General features: G+C 37.6%; 12 non-coding genes across 12 annotated transcripts; all 12 read right to left on the bottom strand.

The window, feature by feature from the left end:
• Positions 1-1106: 1106 nt before the first annotated feature.
• On the bottom strand, positions 1107-1179 carry TRNAF-GAA (transfer RNA phenylalanine (anticodon GAA)). Its single transcript has one exon. It is a non-coding gene; the product is annotated as a tRNA-Phe (tRNA).
• Positions 1180-2276: 1097 nt separating this feature from the next.
• Positions 2277-2349, bottom strand: TRNAF-GAA (transfer RNA phenylalanine (anticodon GAA)). The gene has a single exon. It is a non-coding gene; the product is annotated as a tRNA-Phe (tRNA).
• A 1676-nt stretch (positions 2350-4025) lies between these two features.
• TRNAF-GAA (transfer RNA phenylalanine (anticodon GAA)) lies at positions 4026-4098 on the bottom strand. The gene has a single exon. It is a non-coding gene; the product is annotated as a tRNA-Phe (tRNA).
• Positions 4099-5194: 1096 nt separating this feature from the next.
• On the bottom strand, positions 5195-5267 carry TRNAF-GAA (transfer RNA phenylalanine (anticodon GAA)). Its single transcript has one exon. It is a non-coding gene; the product is annotated as a tRNA-Phe (tRNA).
• Positions 5268-7521: 2254 nt separating this feature from the next.
• TRNAF-GAA (transfer RNA phenylalanine (anticodon GAA)) lies at positions 7522-7594 on the bottom strand. Its single transcript has one exon. It is a non-coding gene; the product is annotated as a tRNA-Phe (tRNA).
• Positions 7595-9270: 1676 nt separating this feature from the next.
• On the bottom strand, positions 9271-9343 carry TRNAF-GAA (transfer RNA phenylalanine (anticodon GAA)). Its single transcript has one exon. It is a non-coding gene; the product is annotated as a tRNA-Phe (tRNA).
• A 2845-nt stretch (positions 9344-12188) lies between these two features.
• On the bottom strand, positions 12189-12261 carry TRNAF-GAA (transfer RNA phenylalanine (anticodon GAA)). The gene has a single exon. It is a non-coding gene; the product is annotated as a tRNA-Phe (tRNA).
• Positions 12262-13356: 1095 nt separating this feature from the next.
• Positions 13357-13429, bottom strand: TRNAF-GAA (transfer RNA phenylalanine (anticodon GAA)). The gene has a single exon. It is a non-coding gene; the product is annotated as a tRNA-Phe (tRNA).
• Positions 13430-15104: 1675 nt separating this feature from the next.
• Positions 15105-15177, bottom strand: TRNAF-GAA (transfer RNA phenylalanine (anticodon GAA)). Its single transcript has one exon. It is a non-coding gene; the product is annotated as a tRNA-Phe (tRNA).
• Positions 15178-16272: 1095 nt separating this feature from the next.
• On the bottom strand, positions 16273-16345 carry TRNAF-GAA (transfer RNA phenylalanine (anticodon GAA)). The gene has a single exon. It is a non-coding gene; the product is annotated as a tRNA-Phe (tRNA).
• A 2256-nt stretch (positions 16346-18601) lies between these two features.
• TRNAF-GAA (transfer RNA phenylalanine (anticodon GAA)) lies at positions 18602-18674 on the bottom strand. Its single transcript has one exon. It is a non-coding gene; the product is annotated as a tRNA-Phe (tRNA).
• Positions 18675-20346: 1672 nt separating this feature from the next.
• On the bottom strand, positions 20347-20419 carry TRNAF-GAA (transfer RNA phenylalanine (anticodon GAA)). The gene has a single exon. It is a non-coding gene; the product is annotated as a tRNA-Phe (tRNA).
• Positions 20420-21090: the final 671 nt, after the last annotated feature.

Here is a 21090-nt window from a genome sequence, read left to right as displayed (position 1 = left end):
ATCCAGCTGGCCATTTTGGCTTTCTGTTGTATTTTTGATAATTGTTAAAGATAAATGCAGACCCTGGTCATTCTATCTGCATGTGCAGTTATGTGTTAAATTGTCCAATGTTATTCAGCAGCTAAATTGGTCTGATGGGTGAATTTCCTTTTTAGGAGCCAAGTTAGTTAGAAGATGTTTGTAAACTATGAATGGACTTATACTCAGACACACAGACCTATGTGGCGAGGGTAGGCAAACTAGGTCATCTGACTACTAACAGTTTTGTATAAGGGGAACTCGAGGCTGATGCAGGCAAAGCTTTACTTTCAATTAAAGGAAGAATTGGCAAATAAAGCAGGTAAATTTGAATACAAGAGAGGTGGAAGCAAGTTTGACAGAAAGACAGAATGTAAAAAATATGTTGAAATGGTTGTCTTTTCGATCAGCTTGATAAAAGGTTTTGATCATTATAAACAACGTCAATATGAGTTGACTCCAAATAGCATTTGTGGCATGCAAAGCATAAGTTCAAAATGTGCCTAAACCCGGGATTGAACCAGGGACCTTTAGATCTTCAGTCTACTGCTCTCCCAACTGAGCTATTTCATCCAGCTGGCAATTTTGGCTTTCTGTTGTATTTTTTATAATTGTTAAAGATAAATGCAGAACCTGGTCACTCTATCTGCATGTGCAGTTATGTGTTAAATTGTCCAGTATTATTCAGTAGCTAAATTGGTCTGATGGGTGAATTTCCTTTTTAGGAGCCAAGTTAGTTAGATGATGTTTGTAAACTATGAATGGACTTATACTCAGAAACACAGACCTATATGGCGAGGGTCGGCAAGCTAGGTCATCTGACTACTAACAGTTTTGTATAAGGGGAACTGGAGGCTGATGCAGGCAAAGCTTTACTTTCAATTAAAGGAAGAATTGGGAAATAAAGGAGGCAAAGTTGAATACAAGAGAGGTGGAAGCAAGTTTGAAAGAAAGACAGAAAGTAAATAATATGTTGAATTAATTGTATTGTCGATTATCTTGATAAAAGGTTTTGATCATTATAAACAAAGTCAATATGAGTTGACTCAAAATAGTCTTTGTGGCATGCAAAGCAGAAGTTCAAAATGTGCCGAAACCCGGGATCGAACCAGGGACCTTTAGATCTTCAGTCTAACACTCTCCCAACTGAGCTATTTCGGCCTGCCAGCAGCTATAGTATTCAGCCTCTTTTTTTGAACAATCCCAGAACAGAGATGCAGAACCTGGATTTTCAATCTGAGGTTAGAGCTGTGTTTTAATGTGTCCTGCATTGTTCAGCAGCTAACTGGTGAAATGGGTGAGTAGCGTTTTTGGGATAAATGTTAGGTCGTTTTTCTTTTAAAACTCTGAGTGGACCAGCACTGTATTACACAGACGTATGTCGCCTGAGTAGGTAAGCTATGTCATCTCAATACTGACAACTTTGTTCAAGGAGAAGTGAAAGCTGATGCAGACAAGAGTTTACTTTGAAAAAAGTATAAAATGGGATAAATTCGTCATCAAAGTTGATGGCAAGAGAGGTGGAAGCAAGTTTAGAAGGAGGACAGAAAGACAACTTTTTGTTGAAGTTATCATGTTGTTGATCAGTTGATAAAATATTTTGAGAAATAAAGAAAAAAAAACCTAGAGCTGATTTCAAGAAATATTTTGCAAGAATGTAGGATCCCCTCGCACTGTGCTGAAAGTCAGGATTGAATCAGGTACCTTAAGCTCTTCAGTCTAACGATCTCCCAACTGAGATATTTCAGCCAACAAGTCCCTGTGGCCTCCTGATGTATTATTAATAATTGTAGACGATACATACAGAACCTGGTCATTCTATTTTCGTTTATAGTTATGTGTTAAAGTGTCCAGTATCATTCAGCAGGTAACTTGGTCTGATGAGTGAATATCCTTTTTAGGGGACAAGGTAGGTAGAATTTTTTTTTCTAAACTCTGAATTGACTTATACTCTGAAACACAGACCTATATGGCCAGGGTGTACAAGCTATGTCATCTGACTACTGACAGTTTTGTATAAGGGGAATTGGAGGCTGATGCAGGCAAAGCTTTACTTTAAAATAAAGCAAGAAGTTGCAAATAAATGAGGCATAGTTGAATACAAGAGAGGTGGAAGCAAGTTTGAAAGGAAGACGGAAAGTAAATAATATGTTGAATTGATTGTGTTGTTGATCAGATTGATAAAAGGTTTTGATAAAGAAGAGCGTTGATTTAACTCCAAACAGCTTTTGTGACATGAAAAGCAGAAGTTGAAATTGTGCCGAAACCCGGGATTGAACCAGGGACCTTTAGATCTTCAGTCTAACGCTCTCCCAACTGAGCTATTTCGGCCTGCTGGTAGTTTGGGTCTTCATCCTTTCTTTTAAACTTCCCAAGAAAATAGATGCTCAACCTCATGCTAGAGCTATGTTTTAAGATGTCCTGTATCATTCATCACTTAACGGGTGCAATAGGTAAATAGCATTTTTCGGATCCAGGTTAGGTAGCTTTTGTTTTTTACTCTGAATGGACTAGCACCATATTACACAGAGGTATTTGGCCTGAGTAGGTAAGCTATGTCATCTGAATACTGAAATCTGTGTTCAAGGAGAAGTGGAAGCTGATGCAGACAAGAGTGTACTTTACAAAAAAGCATGAAATAGGAAACATTTGTAGTCGAAGCTGAATGCAAGAGAGGTGGAAGCAAATTTAGAAGGAGGACAGAAAGACAATTCTATGTTGAATTGATCATGTTGTCGATCAGTTGATCAAATATTTTGATAAATAAAGAAAGAAAAACTTGAGCTGATACCAAGAAATATTTTGTGAGAAGCAAGAAACCTCTCAGACTTTTCCGAAACCCAGCATTGAACAAGGGACTTTTAGATTTTCAATCTAACACTCTCCCAACTGAGCTATTTCATCCAGCTGGCCATTTTGGCTTTCTGTTGTATTTTTGATAATTGTTAAAGATAAATGCAGACCCTGGTCATTCTATCTGCATGTGCAGTTATGTGTTAAATTGTCCAATATTATTCAGCAGCTAAATTGGTCTGATGGGTGAATTTCCTTTTTAGGAGCCAAGTTAGTTAGAAGATGTTTGTAAACTATGAATGGACTTATACTCAGACACACAGACCTATATGGCGAGGGTAGGCAAACTAGGTCATCTGACTACTAACAGTTTTGTATAAGGGGAACTCGAGGCTGATGCAGGCAAAGCTTTACTTTCAATTAAAGGAAGAATTGGCAAATAAAGCAGGTAAAGTTGAATACAAGAGAGGTGGAAGCAAGTTTGACAGAAAGACAGAATGTAAAAAATATGTTGAAATGGTTGTCTTATCGATCAGCTTGATAAAAGGTTTTGATCATTATAAACAACGTCAATATGAGTTGACTCCAAATAGCATTTGTGGCATGCAAAGCAGAAGTTCAAAATGTGCCTAAACCCGGGATTGAACCAGGGACCTTTAGATCTTCAGTCTACTGCTCTCCCAACTGAGCTATTTCATCCAGCTGGCAATTTTGGCTTTCTGTTGTATTTTTTATAATTGTTAAAGAAAAATGCAGAACCTGGTCACTCTATCTGCATGTGCAGTTATGTGTTAAATTGTCCAGTATTATTCAGTAGCTAAATTGGTCTGATGGGTGAATTTCCTTTTGAGGAGCCAAGTTAGTTAGATGATGTTTGTAAACTATGAATGGACTTATACTCAGAAACACAGACCTATATGGCGAGGGTCGGCAAGCTAGGTCATCTGACTACTAACAGTTTTGTATAAGGGGAACTGGAGGCTGATGCAGGCAAAGCTTTACTTTCAATTAAAGGAAGAATTGGGAAATAAAGGAGGCAAAGTTGAATACAAGAGAGGTGGAAGCAAGTTTGAAAGAAAGACAGAAAGTAAATAATATGTTGAATTAATTGTATTGTCGATTATCTTGATAAAAGGTTTTGATCATTATAAACAAAGTCAATATGAGTTGATTCAAAATAGTCTTTGTGGCATGCAAAGCAGAAGTTCAAAATGTGCCGAAACCCGGGATCGAACCAGGGACCTTTAGATCTTCAGTCTAACGCTCTCCCAACTGAGCTATTTCGGCCTGCCAGCAGCTATAGTATTCAGCCTCTTTTTTTGAACAATCCCAGAACAGAGATGCAGAACCTGGATTTTCAATCTGAGGTTAGAGCTGTGTTTTAATGTGTCCTGCATTGTTCAGCAGCTAACTGGTGAAATGGGTGAGTAGCGTTTTTGGGATAAATGTTAGGTCGTTTTTCTTTTAAAACTCTAAGTGGACCAGCACTGTATTACACAGACGTATGTCGCCTGAGTAGGTAAGCTATGTCATCTCAATACTGACAACTTTGTTCAAGGAGAAGTGAAAGCTGATGCAGACAAGAGTTTGCTTTGAAAAAAGTATAAAATGGGATAAATTCGTCATCAAAGCTGATGGCAAGAGAGGTGGAAGCAAGTTTAGAAGGAGGACAGAAAGACAACTTTTTGTTGAAGTTATCATGTTGTTGATCAGTTGATAAAATATTTTGAGAAATAAAGAAAAAAAAACCTAGAGCTGATTTCAAGAAATATTTTGCAAGAATGTAGGATCCCCTCGCACTGTGCTGAAAGTCAGGATTGAATCAGGTACCTTAAGCTCTTCAGTCTAACGATCTCCCAACTGAGATATTTCAGCCAACAAGTCCCTGTGGCCTCCTGATGTATTATTAATAATTGTAGACGATACATACAGAACCTGGTCATTCTATTTTCGTTTATAGTTATGTGTTAAAGTGTCCAGTATCATTCAGCAGGTAACTTGGTCTGATGAGTGAATATCCTTTTTAGGGGACAATGTAGGTAGAATTTTTTTTCTAAACTCTGAATTGACTTATACTCTGAAACACAGACCTATATGGCCAGGGTGTACAAGCTATGTCATCTGACTACTGACAGTTTTGTATAAGGGGAATTGGAGGCTGATGCAGACAAAGCTTTACTTTAAAATAAAGCAAGAAGTTTCAAATAAATGAGGCATAGTTGAATACAAGAGAGGTGGAAGCAAGTTTGAAAGGAAGACAGAAAGTAAATAATATGTTGAATTGATTGTGTTGTTGATCAGATTGATAAAAGGTTTTGATAAAGAAGAGCGTTGATTTAACTCCAAACAGCTTTTGTGACATGAAAAGCAGAAGTTGAAATTGTGCCGAAACCCGGGATTGAACCAGGGACCTTTAGATCTTCAGTCTAACGCTCTCCCAACTGAGCTATTTCGGCCTGCTGGTAGTTTGGGTCTTCATCCTTTCTTTTAAACTTCCCAAAAAAATAGATGCTCATCCTCATGCTAGAGCTATGTTTTAAGATGTCCTGTATCATTCATCAGTTAACAGGTGCAATAGGTAAATAGCATTTTTCGGATCCAGGTTAGGTAGCTTTTTTTTTTACTCTGAATGGACTAGCACCATATTACACAGAGGTATTTGGCCTGAGTAGGTAAGCTATGTCATCTGAATACTGAAATCTGTGTTCAAGGAGAAGTGGAAGCTGATGCAGACAAGAGTTTACTTTACAAAAAAGCATGAAATAGGAAACATTTGTAGTCGAAGCTGAATGCAAGAGAGGTGGAAGCAAATTTAGAAGGAGGACAGAAAGACAATTCTATGTTGAATTGATCCTGTTGTCGATCAGTTGATCAAATATTTTGATAAATAAAGAAAGAAAAACTTGAGCTGATACCAAGAAATATTTTGTGAGAAGCAAGAAACCTCTCAGACTTTTCCGAAACCCAGCATTGAACAAGGGACTTTTAGATTTTCAATCTAACACTCTCCCAACTCAGCTATTTCATCCAGCTGGCCATTTTGGCTTTCTGTTGTATTTTTGATAATTGTTAAAGATAAATGCAGACCCTGGTCATTCTATCTGCATGTGCAGTTATGTGTTAAATTGTCCAATATTATTCAGCAGCTAAATTGGTCTGATGGGTGAATTTCCTTTTTAGGAGCCAAGTTAGTTAGAAGATGTTTGTAAACTATGAATGGACTTATACTCAGACACACAGACCTATATGGCGAGGGTAGGCAAACTAGGTCATCTGACTACTAACAGTTTTGTATAAGGGGAACTCGAGGCTGATGTAGGCAAAGCTTTACTTTCAATTAAAGGAAGAATTGGCAAATAAAGCAGGTAAAGTTGAATACAAGAGAGGTGGAAGCAAGTTTGACAGAAAGACAGAATGTAAAAAATATGTTGAAATGGTTGTCTTATCGATCAGCTTGATAAAAGGTTTTGATCATTATAAACAACGTCAATATGAGTTGACTCCAAATAGCATTTGTGGCATGCAAAGCAGAAGTTCAAAATGTGCCTAAACCCGGGATTGAACCAGGGACCTTTAGATCTTCAGTCTAACACTCTCCCAACTGAGATATTTCGGCCTGCCAGCAGCTATAGTATTCAGCCTCTTTTTTAACAATCCCAGAACAGAGATGCAGAACCTGGATTTTCAATCTGAGGTTAGAGCTGTGTTTTAATGTGTCCTGCATTGTTCAGCAGCTAACTGGTGAAATGGGTGAGTAGCGTTTTTGGGATAAATGTTAGGTCGTTTTTCTTTTAAAACTCTGAGTGGACCAGCACTGTATTACACAGACGTATGTCGCCTGAGTAGGTAAGCTATATCATCTCAATACTGACAACTTTGTTCAAGGAGAAGTGAAAGCTGATGCAGACAAGAGTTTACTTTGAAAAAAGTATAAAATGGGATAAATTCGTCATCAAAGTTGATGGCAAGAGAGGTGGAAGCAAGTTTAGAAGGAGGACAGAAAGACAACTTTTTGTTGAAGTTATCATGTTGTTGATCAGTTGATAAAATATTTTGAGAAATAAAGAAAAAAAAACTAGAGCTGATTTCAAGAAATATTTTGCAAGAATGTAGGATCCCCTCGCACTGTGCTGAAAGTCAGGATTGAATCAGGTACCTTAAGCTCTTCAGTCTAACGATCTCCCAACTGAGATATTTCAGCCAACAAGTCCCTGTGGCCTCCTGATGTATTATTAATAATTGTAGACGATACATACAGAACCTGGTCATTCTATTTTTGTTTATAGTTATGTGTTAAAGTGTCCAGTATCATTCAGCAGGTAACTTGGTCTGATGAGTGAATATCCTTTTTAGGGGACAAGGTAGGTAGAATTTTTTTTTCTAAACTCTGAATTGACTTATACTCTGAAACACAGACCTATATGGCCAGGGTGTACAAGCTATGTCATCTGACTACTGACAGTTTTGTATAAGGGGAATTGGAGGCTGATGCAGGCAAAGCTTTACTTTAAAATAAAGCAAGAAGTTGCAAATAAATGAGGCATAGTTGAATACAAGAGAGGTGGAAGCAAGTTTGAAAGGAAGACAGAAAGTAAATAATATGTTGAATTGATTGTGTTGTTGATCAGATTGATAAAAGGTTTTGATAAAGAAGAGCGTTGATTTAACTCCAAACAGCTTTTGTGACATGAAAAGCAGAAGTTGAAATTGTGCCGAAACCCGGGATTGAACCAGGGACCTTTAGATCTTCAGTCTAACGCTCTCCCAACTGAGCTATTTCGGCCTGCTGGAAGTTTGGGTCTTCATCCTTTCTTTTAAACTTCCCAAGAAAATAGATGCTCAACCTCATGCTAGAGCTATGTTTTAAGATGTCCTGTATCATTCATCAGTTAACGGGTGCAATAGGTAAATAGCATTTTTCGGATCCAGGTTAGGTAGCTTTTGTTTTTTACTCTGAATGGACTAGCACCATATTACACAGAGGTATTTGGCCTGAGTAGGTAAGCTATGTCATCTGAATACTGAAATCTGTGTTCAAGGAGAAGTGGAAGCTGATGCAGACAAGAGTTTACTTTACAAAAAAGCATGAAATAGGAAACATTTGTAGTCGAAGCTGAATGCAAGAGAGGTGGAAGCAAATTTAGAAGGAGGACAGAAAGACAATTCTATGTTGAATTGATCATGTTGTCGATCAGTTGATCAAATATTTTGATAAATAAAGAAAGAAAAACTTGAGCTGATACCAAGAAATATTTTGTGAGAAGCAAGAAACCTCTCAGACTTTTCCGAAACCCAGCATTGAACAAGGGACTTTTAGATTTTCAATCTAACACTCTCCCAACTCAGCTATTTCATCCAGCTGGCCATTTTGGCTTTCTGTTGTATTTTTGATAATTGTTAAAGATAAATGCAGACCCTGGTCATTCTATCTGCATGTGCAGTTATGTGTTAAATTGTCCAATGTTATTCAGCAGCTAAATTGGTCTGATGGGTGAATTTCCTTTTTAGGAGCCAAGTTAGTTAGAAGATGTTTGTAAACTATGAATGGACTTATACTCAGACACACAGACCTATGTGGCGAGGGTAGGCAAACTAGGTCATCTGACTACTAACAGTTTTGTATAAGGGGAACTCGAGGCTGATGCAGGCAAAGCTTTACTTTCAATTAAAGGAAGAATTGGCAAATAAAGCAGGTAAATTTGAATACAAGAGAGGTGGAAGCAAGTTTGACAGAAAGACAGAATGTAAAAAATATGTTGAAATGGTTGTCTTTTCGATCAGCTTGATAAAAGGTTTTGATCATTATAAACAACGTCAATATGAGTTGACTCCAAATAGCATTTGTGGCATGCAAAGCATAAGTTCAAAATGTGCCTAAACCCGGGATTGAACCAGGGACCTTTAGATCTTCAGTCTACTGCTCTCCCAACTGAGCTATTTCATCCAGCTGGCAATTTTGGCTTTCTGTTGTATTTTTTATAATTGTTAAAGATAAATGCAGAACCTGGTCACTCTATCTGCATGTGCAGTTATGTGTTAAATTGTCCAGTATTATTCAGTAGCTAAATTGGTCTGATGGGTGAATTTCCTTTTTAGGAGCCAAGTTAGTTAGATGATGTTTGTAAACTATGAATGGACTTATACTCAGAAACACAGACCTATATGGCGAGGGTCGGCAAGCTAGGTCATCTGACTACTAACAGTTTTGTATAAGGGGAACTGGAGGCTGATGCAGGCAAAGCTTTACTTTCAATTAAAGGAAGAATTGGGAAATAAAGGAGGCAAAGTTGAATACAAGAGAGGTGGAAGCAAGTTTGAAAGAAAGACAGAAAGTAAATAATATGTTGAATTAATTGTATTGTCGATTATCTTGATAAAAGGTTTTGATCATTATAAACAAAGTCAATATGAGTTGACTCAAAATAGTCTTTGTGGCATGCAAAGCAGAAGTTCAAAATGTGCCGAAACCCGGGATCGAACCAGGGACCTTTAGATCTTCAGTCTAACACTCTCCCAACTGAGCTATTTCGGCCTGCCAGCAGCTATAGTATTCAGCCTCTTTTTTTGAACAATCCCAGAACAGAGATGCAGAACCTGGATTTTCAATCTGAGGTTAGAGCTGTGTTTTAATGTGTCCTGCATTGTTCAGCAGCTAACTGGTGAAATGGGTGAGTAGCGTTTTTGGGATAAATGTTAGGTCGTTTTTCTTTTAAAACTCTGAGTGGACCAGCACTGTATTACACAGACGTATGTGGCCTGAGTAGGTAAGCTATGTCATCTCAATACTGACAACTTTGTTCAAGGAGAAGTGAAAGCTGATGCAGACAAGAGTTTACTTTGAAAAAAGTATAAAATGGGATAAATTCGTCATCAAAGTTGATGGCAAGAGAGGTGGAAGCAAGTTTAGAAGGAGGACAGAAAGACAACTTTTTGTTGAAGTTATCATGTTGTTGATCAGTTGATAAAATATTTTGAGAAATAAAGAAAAAAAAACTAGAGCTGATTTCAAGAAATATTTTGCAAGAATGTAGGATCCCCTCGCACTGTGCTGAAAGTCAGGATTGAATCAGGTACCTTAAGCTCTTCAGTCTAACGATCTCCCAACTGAGATATTTCAGCCAACAAGTCCCTGTGGCCTCCTGATGTATTATTAATAATTGTAGACGATACATACAGAACCTGGTCATTCTATTTTCGTTTATAGTTATGTGTTAAAGTGTCCAGTATCATTCAGCAGGTAACTTGGTCTGATGAGTGAATATCCTTTTTAGGGGACAAGGTAGGTAGAATTTTTTTTTCTAAACTCTGAATTGACTTATACTCTGAAACACAGACCTATATGGCCAGGGTGTACAAGCTATGTCATCTGACTACTGACAGTTTTGTATAAGGGGAATTGGAGGCTGATGCAGGCAAAGCTTTACTTTAAAATAAAGCAAGAAGTTGCAAATAAATGAGGCATAGTTGAATACAAGAGAGGTGGAAGCAAGTTTGAAAGGAAGACGGAAAGTAAATAATATGTTGAATTGATTGTGTTGTTGATCAGATTGATAAAAGGTTTTGATAAAGAAGAGCGTTGATTTAACTCCAAACAGCTTTTGTGACATGAAAAGCAGAAGTTGAAATTGTGCCGAAACCCAGGATTGAACCAGGGACCTTTAGATCTTCAGTCTAACGCTCTCCCAACTGAGCTATTTCGGCCTGCTGGTAGTTTGGGTCTTCATCCTTTCTTTTAAACTTCCCAAGAAAATAGATGCTCAACCTCATGCTAGAGCTATGTTTTAAGATGTCCTGTATCATTCATCACTTAACGGGTGCAATAGGTAAATAGCATTTTTCGGATCCAGGTTAGGTAGCTTTTGTTTTTTACTCTGAATGGACTAGCACCATATTACACAGAGGTATTTGGCCTGAGTAGGTAAGCTATGTCATCTGAATACTGAAATCTGTGTTCAAGGAGAAGTGGAAGCTGATGCAGACAAGAGTGTACTTTACAAAAAAGCATGAAATAGGAAACATTTGTAGTCGAAGCTGAATGCAAGAGAGGTGGAAGCAAATTTAGAAGGAGGACAGAAAGACAATTCTATGTTGAATTGATCATGTTGTCGATCAGTTGATCAAATATTTTGATAAATAAAGAAAGAAAAACTTGAGCTGATACCAAGAAATATTTTGTGAGAAGCAAGAAACCTCTCAGACTTTTCCGAAACCCAGCATTGAACAAGGGACTTTTAGATTTTCAATCTAACACTCTCCCAACTGAGCTATTTCATCCAGCTGGCCATTTTGGCTTTCTGTTGTATTTTTGATAATTGTTAAAGATAAATGCAGACCCTGGTCATTCTATCTGCATGTGCAGTTATGTGTTAAATTGTCCAATATTATTCAGCAGCTAAATTGGTCTGATGGGTGAATTTCCTTTTTAGGAGCCAAGTTAGTTAGAAGATGTTTGTAAACTATGAATGGACTTATACTCAGACACACAGACCTATATGGCGAGGGTAGGCAAACTAGGTCATCTGACTACTAACAGTTTTGTATAAGGGGAACTCGAGGCTGATGCAGGCAAAGCTTTACTTTCAATTAAAGGAAGAATTGGCAAATAAAGCAGGTAAAGTTGAATACAAGAGAGGTGGAAGCAAGTTTGACAGAAAGACAGAATGTAAAAAATATGTTGAAATGGTTGTCTTATCGATCAGCTTGATAAAAGGTTTTGATCATTATAAACAACGTCAATATGAGTTGACTCCAAATAGCATTTGTGGCATGCAAAGCAGAAGTTCAAAATGTGCCTAAACCCGGGATTGAACCAGGGACCTTTAGATCTTCAGTCTACTGCTCTCCCAACTGAGCTATTTCATCCAGCTGGCAATTTTGGCTTTCTGTTGTATTTTTTATAATTGTTAAAGAAAAATGCAGAACCTGGTCACTCTATCTGCATGTGCAGTTATGTGTTAAATTGTCCAGTATTATTCAGTAGCTAAATTGGTCTGATGGGTGAATTTCCTTTTGAGGAGCCAAGTTAGTTAGATGATGTTTGTAAACTATGAATGGACTTATACTCAGAAACACAGACCTATATGGCGAGGGTCGGCAAGCTAGGTCATCTGACTACTAACAGTTTTGTATAAGGGGAACTGGAGGCTGATGCAGGCAAAGCTTTACTTTCAATTAAAGGAAGAATTGGGAAATAAAGGAGGCAAAGTTGAATACAAGAGAGGTGGAAGCAAGTTTGAAAGAAAGACAGAAAGTAAATAATATGTTGAATTAATTGTATTGTCGATTATCTTGATAAAAGGTTTTGATCATTATAAACAAAGTCAATATGAGTTGATTCAAAATAGTCTTTGTGGCATGCAAAGCAGAAGTTCAAAATGTGCCGAAACCCGGGATCGAACCAGGGACCTTTAGATCTTCAGTCTAACGCTCTCCCAACTGAGCTATTTCGGCCTGCCAGCAGCTATAGTATTCAGCCTCTTTTTTTGAACAATCCCAGAACAGAGATGCAGAACCTGGATTTTCAATCTGAGGTTAGAGCTGTGTTTTAATGTGTCCTGCATTGTTCAGCAGCTAACTGGTGAAATGGGTGAGTAGCGTTTTTGGGATAAATGTTAGGTCGTTTTTCTTTTAAAACTCTGAGTGGACCAGCACTGTATTACACAGACGTATGTCGCCTGAGTAGGTAAGCTATATCATCTCAATACTGACAACTTTGTTCAAGGAGAAGTGAAAGCTGATGCAGACAAGAGTTTACTTTGAAAAAAGTATAAAATGGGATAAATTCGTCATCAAAGTTGATGGCAAGAGAGGTGGAAGCAAGTTTAGAAGGAGGACAGAAAGACAACTTTTTGTTGAAGTTATCATGTTGTTGATCAGTTGATAAAATATTTTGAGAAATAAAGAAAAAAAAACTAGAGCTGATTTCAAGAAATATTTTGCAAGAATGTAGGATCCCCTCGCACTGTGCTGAAAGTCAGGATTGAATCAGGTACCTTAAGCTCTTCAGTCTAACGATCTCCCAACTGAGATATTTCAGCCAACAAGTCCCTGTGGCTTCCTGATGTATTATTAATAATTGTAGACGATACATACAGAACCTGGTCATTCTATTTTCGTTTATAGTTATGTGTTAAAGTGTCCAGTATCATTCAGCAGGTAACTTGGTCTGATGAGTGAATATCCTTTTTAGGGGACAATGTAGGTAGAATTTTTTTTCTAAACTCTGAATTGACTTATACTCTGAAACACAGACCTATATGGCCAGGGTGTACAAGCTATGTCATCTGACTACTGACAGTTTTGTATAAGGGGAATTGGAGGCTGATGCAGACAAAGCTTTACTTTAAAATAAAGCAAGAAGTTTCAAATAAATGAGGCATAGTTGAATACAAGAGAGGTGGAAGCAAGTTTGAAAGGAAGACAGAAAGTAAATAATATGTTGAATTGATTGTGTTGTTGATCAGATTGATAAAAGGTTTTGATAAAGAAGAGCGTTGATTTAACTCCAAACAGCTTTTGTGACATGAAAAGCAGAAGTTGAAATTGTGCCGAAACCCGGGATTGAACCAGGGACCTTTAGATCTTCAGTCTAACGCTCTCCCAACTGAGCTATTTCGGCCTGCTGGTAGTTTGGGTCTTCATCCTTTCTTTTAAACTTCCCAAGAAAATAGATGCTCATCCTCATGCTAGAGCTATGTTTTAAGATGTCCTGTATCATTCATCAGTTAACAGGTGCAATAGGTAAATAGCATTTTTTGGATCCAGGTTAGGTAGCTTTTTTTTTTACTCTGAATGGACTAGCACCATATTACACAGAGGTATTTGGCCTGAGTAGGTAAGCTATGTCATCTGAATACTGAAATCTGTGTTCAAGGAGAAGTGGAAGCTGATGCAGACAAGAGTTTACTTTACAAAAAAGCATGAAATAGGAAACATTTGTAGTCGAAGCTGAATGCAAGAGAGGTGGAAGCAAATTTAGAAGGAGGACAGAAAGACAATTCTATGTTGAATTGATCCTGTTGTCGATCAGTTGATCAAATATTTTGATAAATAAAGAAAGAAAAACTTGAGCTGATACCAAGAAATATTTTGTGAGAAGCAAGAAACCTCTCAGACTTTTCCGAAACCCAGCATTGAACAAGGGACTTTTAGATTTTCAATCTAACACTCTCCCAACTGAGCTATTTCATCCAGCTGGCCATTTTGGCTTTCTGTTGTATTTTTGATAATTGTTAAAGATAAATGCAGACCCTGGTCATTCTATCTGCATGTGCAGTTATGTGTTAAATTGTCCAATATTATTCAGCAGCTAAATTGGTCTGATGGGTGAATTTCCTTTTTAGGAGCCAAGTTAGTTAGAAGATGTTTGTAAACTATGAATGGACTTATACTCAGACACACAGACCTATATGGCGAGGGTAGGCAAACTAGGTCATCTGACTACTAACAGTTTTGTATAAGGGGAACTCGAGGCTGATGCAGGCAAAGCTTTACTTTCAATTAAAGGAAGAATTGGCAAATAAAGCAGGTAAAGTTGAATACAAGAGAGGTGGAAGCAAGTTTGACAGAAAGACAGAATGTAAAAAATATGTTGAAATGGTTGTCTTATCGATCAGCTTGATAAAAGGTTTTGATCATTATAAACAACGTCAATATGAGTTGACTCCAAATAGCATTTGTGGCATGCAAAGCAGAAGTTCAAAATGTGCCTAAACCCGGGATTGAACCAGGGACCTTTAGATCTTCAGTCTACTGCTCTCCCAACTGAGCTATTTCATCCAGCTGGCAATTTTGGCTTTCTGTTGTATTTTTTATAATTGTTAAAGAAAAATGCAGAACCTGGTCACTCTATCTGCATGTGCAGTTATGTGTTAAATTGTCCAGTATTATTCAGTAGCTAAATTGGTCTGATGGGTGAATTTCCTTTTGAGGAGCCAAGTTAGTTAGATGATGTTTGTAAACTATGAATGGACTTATACTCAGAAACACAGACCTATATGGCGAGGGTCGGCAAGCTAGGTCATCTGACTACTAACAGTTTTGTATAAGGGGAACTGGAGGCTGATGCAGGCAAAGCTTTACTTTCAATTAAAGGAAGAATTGGGAAATAAAGGAGGCAAAGTTGAATACAAGAGAGGTGGAAGCAAGTTTGAAAGAAAGACAGAAAGTAAATAATATGTTGAATTAATTGTATTGTCGATTATCTTGATAAAAGGTTTTGATCATTATAAACAAAGTCAATATGAGTTGATTCAAAATAGTCTTTGTGGCATGCAAAGCAGAAGTTCAAAATGTGCCGAAACCCGGGATCGAACCAGGGACCTTTAGATCTTCAGTCTAACGCTCTCCCAACTGAGCTATTTCGGCCTGCCAGCAGCTATAGTATTCAGCCTCTTTTTTTGAACAATCCCAGAACAGAGATGCAGAACCTGGATTTTCAATCTGAGGTTAGAGCTGTGTTTTAATGTGTCCTGCATTGTTCAGCAGCTAACTGGTGAAATGGGTGAGTAGCGTTTTTGGGATAAATGTTAGGTCGTTTTTCTTTTAAAACTCTGAGTGGACCAGCACTGTATTACACAGACGTATGTCGCCTGAGTAGGTAAGCTATATCATCTCAATACTGACAACTTTGTTCAAGGAGAAGTGAAAGCTGATGCAGACAAGAGTTTACTTTGAAAAAAGTATAAAATGGGATAAATTCGTCATCAAAGTTGATGGCAAGAGAGGTGGAAGCAAGTTTAGAAGGAGGACAGAAAGACAACTTTTTGTTGAAGTTATCATGTTGTTGATCAGTTGATAAAATATTTTGAGAAATAAAGAAAAAAAAACTAGAGCTGATTTCAAGAAATATTTTGCAAGAATGTAGGATCCCCTCGCACTGTGCTGAAAGTCAGGATTGAATCAGGTACCTTAAGCTCTTCAGTCTAACGATCTCCCAACTGAGATATTTCAGCCAACAAGTCCCTGTGGCTTCCTGATGTATTATTAATAATTGTAGACGATACATACAGAACCTGGTCATTCTATTTTCGTTTATAGTTATGTGTTAAAGTGTCCAGTATCATTCAGCAGGTAACTTGGTCTGATGAGTGAATATCCTTTTTAGGGGACAATGTAGGTAGAATTTTTTTTCTAAACTCTGAATTGACTTATACTCTGAAACACAGACCTATATGGCCAGGGTGTACAAGCTATGTCATCTGACTACTGACAGTTTTGTATAAGGGGAATTGGAGGCTGATGCAGACAAAGCTTTACTTTAAAATAAAGCAAGAAGTTTCAAATAAATGAGGCATAGTTGAATACAAGAGAGGTGGAAGCAAGTTTGAAAGGAAGACAGAAAGTAAATAATATGTTGAATTGATTGTGTTGTTGATCAGATTGATAAAAGGTTTTGATAAAGAAGAGCGTTGATTTAACTCCAAACAGCTTTTGTGACATGAAAAGCAGAAGTTGAAATTGTGCCGAAACCCGGGATTGAACCAGGGACCTTTAGATCTTCAGTCTAACGCTCTCCCAACTGAGCTATTTCGGCCTGCTGGTAGTTTGGGTCTTCATCCTTTCTTTTAAACTTCCCAAGAAAATAGATGCTCATCCTCATGCTAGAGCTATGTTTTAAGATGTCCTGTATCATTCATCAGTTAACAGGTGCAATAGGTAAATAGCATTTTTTGGATCCAGGTTAGGTAGCTTTTTTTTTTACTCTGAATGGACTAGCACCATATTACACAGAGGTATTTGGCCTGAGTAGGTAAGCTATGTCATCTGAATACTGAAATCTGTGTTCAAGGAGAAGTGGAAGCTGATGCAGACAAGAGTTTACTTTACAAAAAAGCATGAAATAGGAAACATTTGTAGTCGAAGCTGAATGCAAGAGAGGTGGAAGCAAATTTAGAAGGAGGACAGAAAGACAATTCTATGTTGAATTGATCCTGTTGTCGATCAGTTGATCAAATATTTTGATAAATAAAGAAAGAAAAACTTGAGCTGATACCAAGAAATATTTTGTGAGAAGCAAGAAACCTCTCAGACTTTTCCGAAACCCAGCATTGAACAAGGGACTTTTAGATTTTCAATCTAACACTCTCCCAACTCAGCTATTTCATCCAGCTGGCCATTTTGGCTTTCTGTTGTATTTTTGATAATTGTTAAAGATAAATGCAGACCCTGGTCATTCTATCTGCATGTGCAGTTATGTGTTAAATTGTCCAATATTATTCAGCAGCTAAATTGGTCTGATGGGTGAATTTCCTTTTTAGGAGCCAAGTTAGTTAGAAGATGTTTGTAAACTATGAATGGACTTATACTCAGACACACAGACCTATATGGCGAGGGTAGGCAAACTAGGTCATCTGACTACTAACAGTTTTGTATAAGGGGAACTCGAGGCTGATGTAGGCAAAGCTTTACTTTCAATTAAAGGAAGAATTGGCAAATAAAGCAGGTAAAGTTGAATACAAGAGAGGTGGAAGCAAGTTTGACAGAAAGACAGAATGTAAAAAATATGTTGAAATGGTTGTCTTATCGATCAGCTTGATAAAAGGTTTTGATCATTATAAACAACGTCAATATGAGTTGACTCCAAATAGCATTTGTGGCATGCAAAGCAGAAGTTCAAAATGTGCCTAAACCCGGGATTGAACCAGGGACCTTTAGATCTTCAGTCTAACACTCTCCCAACTGAGATATTTCGGCCTGCCAGCAGCTATAGTATTCAGCCTCTTTTTTTGAACAATCCCAGAACAGAGATGCAGAACCTGGATTTTCAATCTGAGGTTAGAGCTGTGTTTTAATGTGTCCTGCATTGTTCAGCAGCTAACTGGTGAAATGGGTGAGTAGCGTTTTTGGGATAAATGTTAGGTCGTTTTTCTTTTAAAACTCTGAGTGGACCAGCACTGTATTACACAGACGTATGTCGCCTGAGTAGGTAAGCTATATCATCTCAATACTGAAAACTTTGTTCAAGGAGAAGTGAAAGCTGATGCAGACAAGAGTTTACTTTGAAAAAAGTATAAAATGGGATAAATTCGTCATCAAAGTTGATGGCAAGAGAGGTGGAAGCAAGTTTAGAAGGAGGACAGAAAGACAACTTTTTGTTGAAGTTATCATGTTGTTGATCAGTTGATAAAATATTTTGAGAAATAAAGAAAAAAAAACTAGAGCTGATTTCAAGAAATATTTTGCAAGAATGTAGGATCCCCTCGCACTGTGCTGAAAGTCAGGATTGAATCAGGTACCTTAAGCTCTTCAGTCTAACGATCTCCCAACTGAGATATTTCAGCCAACAAGTCCCTGTGGCCTCCTGATGTATTATTAATAATTGTAGACGATACATACAGAACCTGGTCATTCTATTTTTGTTTATAGTTATGTGTTAAAGTGTCCAGTATCATTCAGCAGGTAACTTGGTCTGATGAGTGAATATCCTTTTTAGGGGACAAGGTAGGTAGAATTTTTTTTTCTAAACTCTGAATTGACTTATACTCTGAAACACAGACCTATATGGCCAGGGTGTACAAGCTATGTCATCTGACTACTGATAGTTTTGTATAAGGGGAATTGGAGGCTGATGCAGGCAAAGCTTTACTTTAAAATAAAGCAAGAAGTTGCAAATAAATGAGGCATAGTTGAATACAAGAGAGGTGGAAGCAAGTTTGAAAGGAAGACAGAAAGTAAATAATATGTTGAATTGATTGTGTTGTTGATCAGATTGATAAAAGGTTTTGATAAAGAAGAGCGTTGATTTAACTCCAAACAGCTTTTGTGACATGAAAAGCAGAAGTTGAAATTGTGCCGAAACCCGGGATTGAACCAGGGACCTTTAGATCTTCAGTCTAACGCTCTCCCAACTGAGCTATTTCGGCCTGCTGGTAGTTTGGGTCTTCATCCTTTCTTTTAAACTTCCCAAGAAAATAGATGCTCAACCTCATGCTAGAGCTATGTTTTAAGATGTCCTGTATCATTCACCAGTTAACGGGTGCAATAGGTAAATAGCATTTTTCGGATCCAGGTTAGGTAGCTTTTGTTTTTTACTCTGAATGGACTAGCACCATATTACACAGAGGTATTTGGCCTGAGTAGGTAAGCTATGTCATCTGAATACTGAAATCTGTGTTCAAGGAGAAGTGGAAGCTGATGCAGACAAGAGTTTACTTTACAAAAAAGCATGAAATAGGAAACATTTGTAGTCGAAGCTGAATGCAAGAGAGGTGGAAGCAAATTTAGAAGGAGGACAGAAAGACAATTCTATGTTGAATTGATCATGTTGTCGATCAGTTGATCAAATATTTTGATAAATAAAGAAAAACTTGAGCTGATACCAAGAAATATTTTGTGAGAAGCAAGAAACCTCTCAGACTTTTCCGAAACCCAGCATTGAACAAGGGACTTTTAGATTTTCAATCTAACACTCTCCCAACTCAGCTATTTCATCCAGCTGGCCATTTTGGCTTTCTGTTGTATTTTTGATAATTGTTAAAGATAAATGCAGACCCTGGTCATTCTATCTGCATGTGCAGTTATGTGTTAAATTGTCCAATGTTATTCAGCAGCTAAATTGGTCTGATGGGTGAATTTCCTTTTTAGGAGCCAAGTTAGTTAGAAGATGTTTGTAAACTATGAATGGACTTATACTCAGACACACAGACCTATGTGGCGAGGGTAGGCAAACTAGGTCATCTGACTACTAACAGTTTTGTATAAGGGGAACTCGAGGCTGATGCAGGCAAAGCTTTACTTTCAATTAAAGGAAGAATTGGCAAATAAAGCAGGTAAATTTGAATACAAGAGAGGTGGAAGCAAGTTTGACAGAAAGACAGAATGTAAAAAATATGTTGAAATGGTTGTCTTTTCGATCAGCTTGATAAAAGGTTTTGATCATTATAAACAACGTCAATATGAGTTGACTCCAAATAGCATTTGTGGCATGCAAAGCATAAGTTCAAAATGTGCCTAAACCCGGGATTGAACCAGGGACCTTTAGATCTTCAGTCTACTGCTCTCCCAACTGAGCTATTTCATCCAGCTGGCAATTTTGGCTTTCTGTTGTATTTTTTATAATTGTTAAAGATAAATGCAGAACCTGGTCACTCTATCTGCATGTGCAGTTATGTGTTAAATTGTCCAGTATTATTCAGTAGCTAAATTGGTCTGATGGGTGAATTTCCTTTTTAGGAGCCAAGTTAGTTAGATGATGTTTGTAAACTATGAATGGACTTATACTCAGAAACACAGACCTATATGGCGAGGGTCGGCAAGCTAGGTCATCTGACTACTAACAGTTTTGTATAAGGGGAACTGGAGGCTGATGCAGGCAAAGCTTTACTTTCAATTAAAGGAAGAATTGGGAAATAAAGGAGGCAAAGTTGAATACAAGAGAGGTGGAAGCAAGTTTGAAAGAAAGACAGAAAGTAAATAATATGTTGAATTAATTGTATTGTCGATTATCTTGATAAAAGGTTTTGATCATTATAAACAAAGTCAATATGAGTTGACTCAAAATAGTCTTTGTGGCATGCAAAGCAGAAGTTCAAAATGTGCCGAAACCCGGGATCGAACCAGGGACCTTTAGATCTTCAGTCTAACACTCTCCCAACTGAGCTATTTCGGCCTGCCAGCAGCTATAGTATTCAGCCTCTTTTTTTGAACAATCCCAGAACAGAGATGCAGAACCTGGATTTTCAATCTGAGGTTAGAGCTGTGTTTTAATGTGTCCTGCATTGTTCAGCAGCTAACTGGTGAAATGGGTGAGTAGCGTTTTTGGGATAAATGTTAGGTCGTTTTTCTTTTAAAACTCTGAGTGGACCAGCACTGTATTACACAGACGTATGTCGCCTGAGTAGGTAAGCTATGTCATCTCAATACTGACAACTTTGTTCAAGGAGAAGTGAAAGCTGATGCAGACAAGAGTTTACTTTGAAAAAAGTATAAAATGGGATAAATTCGTCATCAAAGTTGATGGCAAGAGAGGTGGAAGCAAGTTTAGAAGGAGGACAGAAAGACAACTTTTTGTTGAAGTTATCATGTTGTTGATCAGTTGATAAAATATTTTGAGAAATAAAGAAAAAAAAACCTAGAGCTGATTTCAAGAAATATTTTGCAAGAATGTAGGATCCCCTCGCACTGTGCTGAAAGTCAGGATTGAATCAGGTACCTTAAGCTCTTCAGTCTAACGATCTCCCAACTGAGATATTTCAGCCAACAAGTCCCTGTGGCCTCCTGATGTATTATTAATAATTGTAGACGATACATACAGAACCTGGTCATTCTATTTTCGTTTAT

The sequence above is a fragment of the Triturus cristatus genome, chromosome 8 (genome assembly GCF_964204655.1).
Source record: "Triturus cristatus chromosome 8, aTriCri1.1, whole genome shotgun sequence".
Lineage (NCBI taxonomy): Eukaryota > Metazoa > Chordata > Amphibia > Caudata > Salamandridae > Triturus > Triturus cristatus.
The sequence above is the reverse complement of the archived record's forward strand: the minus strand, read 5'-3'. Positions and strand labels throughout refer to the sequence as shown.